Below are 7,113 nucleotides of genomic sequence, written 5' to 3'. Positions count from 1 at the left end.
CCCTCCCACTCCTGGCCCTGGGGTACCAGTGTGGGCACCATGCTCCCACAGTCTGGCTGCAGCCACATGGTGCTGTAACAGCCCAAAAGCTGCAGCAGACAGAGACTTCTGGTTGGAAGTGGAAGAGGTGGGAGGGACTGGGTGTGTGGGGCTGGGCCGGCCTTGTTGCTGGCTCCTGCCACCTCATCCTGGGTCCTACTGCCCCTGGCTCCTGTCATCTTTGACAGGAAACAAGGAGCAGATAAATATACATTTTCTAACATTTTTAGGGGTCCCACAGGCTGGATAGAATGGCCTGTCGGGACGCATCCTGTTATGCAAATGGCATAAATAGCAGCGTTAGTTTAGGTAAATAACATGGAGATAGACTTTTGCCTATTGTCTTAATCTTGTGTATTATCTTGATACTTTTCTTTGTGTATTTTCTTGAGTTTTGCACTTCCTTAAGAAACTCCACTTTACATTGCTCTATAACTTGACATAAGTGCTCGACCTTTCACTCCTTTGTACGCTGCACATGTGAGGAAATGGGTGAGAGTGTGTTTATGGAAAAACACCAGTTGGCAACTGACTGAAGAATGCAGGCAGATAAAAGACCAAAACAAGAAGAATCCACCCCAGAACAGTGTGAGAACAACGTCAATCAACCTTCAAGGAGGAATACAGTGATAGCACAGCAAAAGCCCAGAGGACTGAATGAACTGACAAGACTATAAAAGGTGGGGCGAGACATGTCAATTTTGGGTCTTGTTCTGCTTATCATTCTGGAGCATCAGTTCACCTAACAAGATGGTCTGACAGAAGCCTGGCTCCCACTCATGATCAACTTAGCTGGCCACTAATTTGACTCAAGCACTGATGAGACTGGTAATGTATACCTGTGCAGAACAGAAAAATGGCGGGTGTGCTCGTGCGTTTGTATATACTAAGTACTTAATAAATGTGGCATCTTGCCTTGCCCCTTCTTACAAAGGTCTTGCTCTTTATTTTGAGCTAATTGGTTAACAATCCAGCCCACAGGGTGTATTTTGCCCTACCCTGACCTAAAGGGTAGTTACAAAGAGAATGGGCTTCGACCAGGGGTGGGCAATTATTTGGGCTGGAGGACCACTTAAGGAATTTTGGTGAGCTGTTGTGGACCAAGGGGTAGGGGGGAAGGTCAATTAATCCTATCTGGCCCCCTGGGCCCCAGGTCTTCCCATGCTGCTGCCCAGCTGTGCTCCTTGTGAAACACTCCCCCTTTCAGGTAACTGCAATCTTACTGCTTGTTACAATTCTATGAAAACATGAAAGAAAATATTTCATCACAGTCTAACCAGTTTGAATAGTAAATATTCACAAAAAAAAAAATCAGTGTGCGCTCAGACTCCAGTCCCAAATACACTGGAACATTCATTTATAGGAAATGTAGCTTTCAGTAATAGCTTTCAATTAATTAAACTGATAAACATAACATTTCCAGCTCAGTGGGCTTCTCTATTGCTTCTGTTTTTCATTATATTTCACTGTTTACAATATTTTAACAATAGCTAAATCATTCATATTCTGAGACTGGTACTCATTCATACTTCATTCTCTTTAAGTCTTTTTTATACTCCTTCCTCTGACATTTTGATTTAACTTTTTAGAGCCTATCATTCCTTTGTTATTCCCAGTTCTGTATTGTGCTTCTGGAAACATCTGACATGGAAGGAAATATATTCCAGATGAAATGTGATTAGAATCATTAAAAATTCTTCTTGACTAGGTATATTTCCTGCACTTCTAAATGTTAAGGCCCAGATTCTATGCATCATTTTTACAGGCAGGGACCAATCTGATAAAGAGTAAAAATGGAGAATCATCAGGGTTGCATCATCTTATATCTGCCAGCTTATATCTGTCCAATGTCCCACAGCAGTGTTGCAATTCTCATAACTTTACATGACTCTGATACTATTTTGTGGTTTTCTGAAAGTTCCAGCTTCAAGATCCTTGCAATTATGTGAGAACCTCAGATTTCATTTCAGAAAAAAGTTTTGAATTCTCTCCAAGTTGACAGGGGAAAAAGCTTGAAAATATTAATCCCAAAGCCACATGAAAGGAGGCTAATAAAAAGACCCCAGACCCATATCACTGCTTGCAGAATGGGTTTTTTAGTGGGGCTTTTCTGGTGCTTTTATCTAATAGCTGATTGAATCAGCTATTAGATAAAAGCTCAAAAAAGCCCTGCTGAAGTGCCTGATCTATACAGATACTGCAGAGCTGGGTCAAACTACTGCACTGCTGCTTCTGGTAAAGCATGCTTTAGGATTTTATTTCCCCCCATGTTTATCAGCACCATTATTTTTAAATTGTAGCACTTAACAGTGCCTTACATATGTAATCCTTTCTGATCCTCAAGCCATTTTCTATTTCACAGTTTTCTGACCCAAGTTACTACGTCTGTTCTATGCCATGCTAAGAGTCTCCAACAGGCCAAGAAAATTCCCATGCGCCAATTAAGCTTTTGACCCTTTGCGTTTTGTGGGCAAAGAATTCTCCTCTTTCAAGAAAACAGTTCTGTAAGTTATTTCAAAATGTTTGCTACAAGGAAAATAAATAGACATTGGTGTTCATGAGAGTTGCCGTGAATGCCACAACAGAAATCAAACCAGAATTTAAGAGCTGAGTCTACACGACCTTTTTTCTAAGTAAAAATTTTCATGTCCCAAGTCAAATCAGCCAAATCAAATTTCAAATCTGTGAGTCATTCAAGAATCACATGTGGCCCGACTACTGGCAAGTAACCTCCACCCCTGCCTGGGGAATCCTACATGCAGGCCCAAGCCCAGAGGCTTGGGGTTTGGATGCCCCCAAGTTTCACTTGCCCTCAACTGCATGGCCACAGGAGCAAGCTAAGGAGGAGTCTCCCATTTCCATCAAGTCAGCATATAGCCAAGATCTTCCCACTGGGAGTGAAAGTCGGAGGCTAACTATACATTAACTTAGCCAGGGTACTGCCACCTGCCAAAAAAGTACTTTTCCCCTGCAACTAGGAAAATCACCTTAGTAGTCCTGGTGTCTCCCCTGCCCTGAGTTAAAAAGCCAGATTTTATAGACAGTGGCTGTAACACACTTGCATCTTCTGTGGGTTGGGCACGGAGAGGGACACAAAACTTACAGTAACGAGCTATTTACATCTTCTCTGATATGGTGGACATTTCATTTTTCTAATTGCAATTTAATTTTAGATTAAAAAATACTCTTGACTGAAAGGAAGTCTAGGCAATGTGACTTTTTTTCCCCTAAAGGAAATAAAATGCTGTGGTAAAAGGTGGCAAAATCCCAGCTCCTTTCCTTTCTCCTCTTTCAAACAATAGGGGTTCAACAGCTCTCATTACAAGATGTATGCCAACCCACCTCATCAATTTCCAGGAGCTCAGTTTAATCACCTTATCAGAAAAACCCTCAGTAGGGAGCAAGCTAGCAGCACTGAAATCAAAATATGAATGTGCTGAAGCATGAAGAATGCTTAGATTATAATGAGCCACCAAACTTCAATACATAATCCAATAAATATAAACAAACATTAGCTATGGTGAGTTGTTCAAATATGTGCACCAAAAAGTCAGTTGGGGACAGGGGGGTAATTTGAAATATACACTAATTCTACCTGCAGGGAAATAAAATCCAACAATATGAGGTCTAGTCAAGCTTATTTAAATGTCAACATTGATTTGTTACAGCATTTTTTTTTTAATTTTTCACTGAGTAAACTGACCTTCCAGGTGATTAAAATGAAATAACTGAAGTATAATTTATTTTAAAAATCCTTCTATCACAGTAAAAGTGAAATAATTATTCTAGTCTGCTCATAGCATGGGTGCAGAGGCAGCAGCATTGAAAGCCTATCACCTTTCTGTCTCATGGCAGCAGGTGCATAGCCTTGAAGACTGATTTCTTATTGGACAAACAAGTGATGTGGAATCAGGTTATTTTCTTAGTGTACCGTGTTTTATTTACACTGTGTATGCTAATCCTTGAACAAATGTGGTCATAAACACACCTCTTTCAGGAAGCTGTGCCAAAACTCTGATACCCACTTCCCAGGAAGCATCTCTGTCCAAAAGAAGAACTCATTAGAGAACTGAACATACAAGTAAGCCATGTTCTTTGTGAATCTCCAGGACTATTCATAGTACAATAATGTGTCATTTTTGTCCTCTGGGAAAGAATCTTGCACCCCTTCTCCTTATAGAGGGCTATGATCAAGCATATATTCTTCCTGTAGCTTTACTCCACCAACACTCAGCCATCTTCAAGGTCTTTGTCGTGACAGCTGCTATTTGTTAAAGGAATGGAACTCAAAAAAACAGCCTTCCTAACCTCACAAGGAAATTTTTGCTAAACACCAGAAGGTAGCTTCTTCTCCATTTGAATATAAAATATAGTTTTATTTGTTTAGTTCAAGAAGGGAATTTTCCTAATCTTTTCCACCTCTGCTGTTGCCAGAAGGAGCTTACTTTTGATGCGTGAGGCTGCAGCTCCTTCCACAGGGCCCGCGGCAGCGCAGGGTTTGCACCCCCCTCCCCCGGCTCCTACTGCCCCAGGAGTGGGGATATCCTTACCTGTCATCTGGCTGGAAATTCGGCCATATTCGGCTGCAACAGCTGGGCTGCAGTTTGCCGGGCTGCAGCCACTTCCAGGCCACAATTTGCCAAGCCACTGCATAAAAATTTGGGGACCCCTGATTTAGGTTATTAGAGTAGGGAGTCAACCCATAAAGCAATGTTAACCTGAACCATGAGATTATGTCAAATGAAAATCCCTAATTAAACCATAGAGCAAAACTATCAGTTAGTTAAAATGTATTTAAGAGTCTGGTTGTAATGACAGGTGGTATAAGTAAGAGAGAAGGTTGGAGAAAAATTAACCCCCACATTTTCCTGTGTTTCTGAAGTGTAATTCTTTGTGAAGGAAAGAAAAAGAAGAATTTGAATTCTCAGAAAAATTGAGAAACTGAACAGATCACCCATTTTTCCAAAGCGGAAGTTGCAAGGCAAGTTTTGCATGAGACAGATAAAGAATCAAGAAAACATACTGTACTATGTGTGCACACAGTTTAGCCCAATGGTTCTCTGTACTGCAGATAATTAAACAACTGCTATTTTTCAGATGCCAGTTGACACCTTCTAGATAAAGGTAATAAGGAAAAAAAAAAGGAAGTAGAGGAAACCCATCTAATCACTACCCAAACACACAAGAGAAATAAAAGTACTGTCTCATAAAAACTATTCTTATCATTTAATGGCATCCAGTTTGACAGAAGTTGAACTCAATGCTGATTCTTTAAAAAGGCTTAAGTTGTAGAAGTGCCTAAAATGTGTGCTAAATGCAAAGCCATCTCTATTTGGTGGTTGACTCCAGAGCTGTGACAGTCCTGTAAAAACAGTATAATGAACTGGAGCGGTGGGAAATGTTTTATTCTTAAGGTTGTAGTTAAAGATAACCAGATCAGATAGACCAGATCTTATTAAACTGGATCAGGGTGAAATAGGCTCATAATTAGGTATTTCCCACACCACTATGATCTGGCTTCTTGTGTCCTATAGTGGCACATAGGATCTGGCTTCTTGTGTCCTACAGTCTTTCTCTAAGAAATTTCTTGCCCATGTGGCAGCACAGACCCCACTGAATAAGCTCATTTAATAATATTAGTTGTAAGGCCGGCTTACCCAGAACTCACTTTTCTTACCACCTGCAATCTTAAAATCTTTTAAGTCTCAATCATGTTTTTAGGACAGTAAATATTAGGACAGTAATAAAACAGGATGGACTTAGTACTAGCTTCCACCCAGCAGGTGTCAAAATGATGTACATTTTGGCAAGATGGTCACTATGCAGGGACAGTTTCAGTGTTAAAATTATACAATCATTCAGAAAGCACAGAGAACTCCCTTTGGCTTTAATGGGTGTTTTGTGCATATATCAACAGAAAGACATCTTTCTAACATTTCATTTTCAAATATTTTGCACAGTTTGTTCCAGCCAATAAATGTTTTTCATGGCATGAACCTTTAGGATGTCACACAAGAAAATTGGCTATTATATTTTTTAAGTGCTAATAAGATGCATTCATTTTTATTACATATTTTAAATGAGTATGGGGCAGATATAAGGTAATATTCACTGATGCAAAATGCAGCTCTGCATTTTTTTAATCTTCACTGATAGGTAAAATTATAGAGTGCCAGACTAAACATTGAGGGTGCAACTAGAACAAGACTGCACTAAGTATTGTGAGCAGCATCAGTAAACTTAGGCTTTTGTTTAGTGCACTGCACATTTATACTTTTAAGACTTCTCATGTGCAGAAACTATAGTTTCATAGTTAGTAGGGTCGGAAGGGACCTGAGCAGATCATCGAGTCGGACCCCCTGCCATGGCAGGAAAGAGTACTGGGGTCACATGACCCCAGCAAGGTGCACATCTAGCCTCCTCTTAAAGACTGACAGGGTAGGAGCCAGCACCACTCGTCTTGGAATTTGGTTCCAGATCCTAGCCGCCCTGACCGTGAAGTAGCGCCTCCTGATGTCTAGCCTAAATCTACCCTCTGCCAGCTTGTGACCATTATTCCTGGTCACTCCTGGTAGTGCTCAGGGGAACGTGGACTCCTCCAATGCCTGCTGGTCCCCTCTGACTAGTTTGTAACAGGCCACTATATCCCTCCTTAGCCTTCTCTTGTGGAAGCTCAACAGGTTCAGGTCCCCTAGCCTCTCCTTGTTGGGCCTGCCCTGCTGCCCCCTGATCATGCAAGTGGCCCTCCTCTGGACCCTCTCCATGTTCTCCACATCCCTCTTGAAGTGCAGCGCACAGAACTGGATGCAGTACTCCAGCTGTGGCCTGACCAGTACCGTTTAGAGGGGGAGGATCACCTCCTTGGACCTGCTTGAGATGCATGACAAGGTGCGGCTGGCCTTCCTGACTCCATCCCCACACTGCCGGCCCATGGTCATCTTGGCATCAATGACGACTCCAAGATCCTTTTCTGCCTCTGTACTGATGAGAAGGGAGTTCCCCAGCCTGTAGGTATGCTGCTGGTTCTTCCTCCCCAGGTGCAGCACCTTGCACTTGTCGGTGTTGAATCTCATC

At 41.7% G+C, this 7,113-nt stretch overlaps 1 long non-coding RNA gene across 1 annotated transcript in view; it reads left to right on the top strand.

Moving 5' to 3' along the window:
- Positions 1–353: 353 nt before the first annotated feature.
- The window catches only part of LOC109305943, a 20,932-nt gene continuing 14,172 nt past the window's right edge, over positions 354–7,113 (top strand). The window contains exon 1 of the long non-coding RNA XR_002099776.1: positions 354–792. This is a non-coding gene — a long non-coding RNA (uncharacterized LOC109305943). The remainder of the gene's footprint in view (positions 793–7,113) is intronic.

The sequence above is a fragment of the Crocodylus porosus genome, unplaced genomic scaffold (genome assembly GCF_001723895.1).
Source record: "Crocodylus porosus isolate Cpor-Errol unplaced genomic scaffold, CroPor_comp1, whole genome shotgun sequence".
Classification (NCBI taxonomy): domain Eukaryota; kingdom Metazoa; phylum Chordata; order Crocodylia; family Crocodylidae; genus Crocodylus; species Crocodylus porosus.
This window is presented reverse-complemented; position numbering and strand designations above follow the sequence as displayed.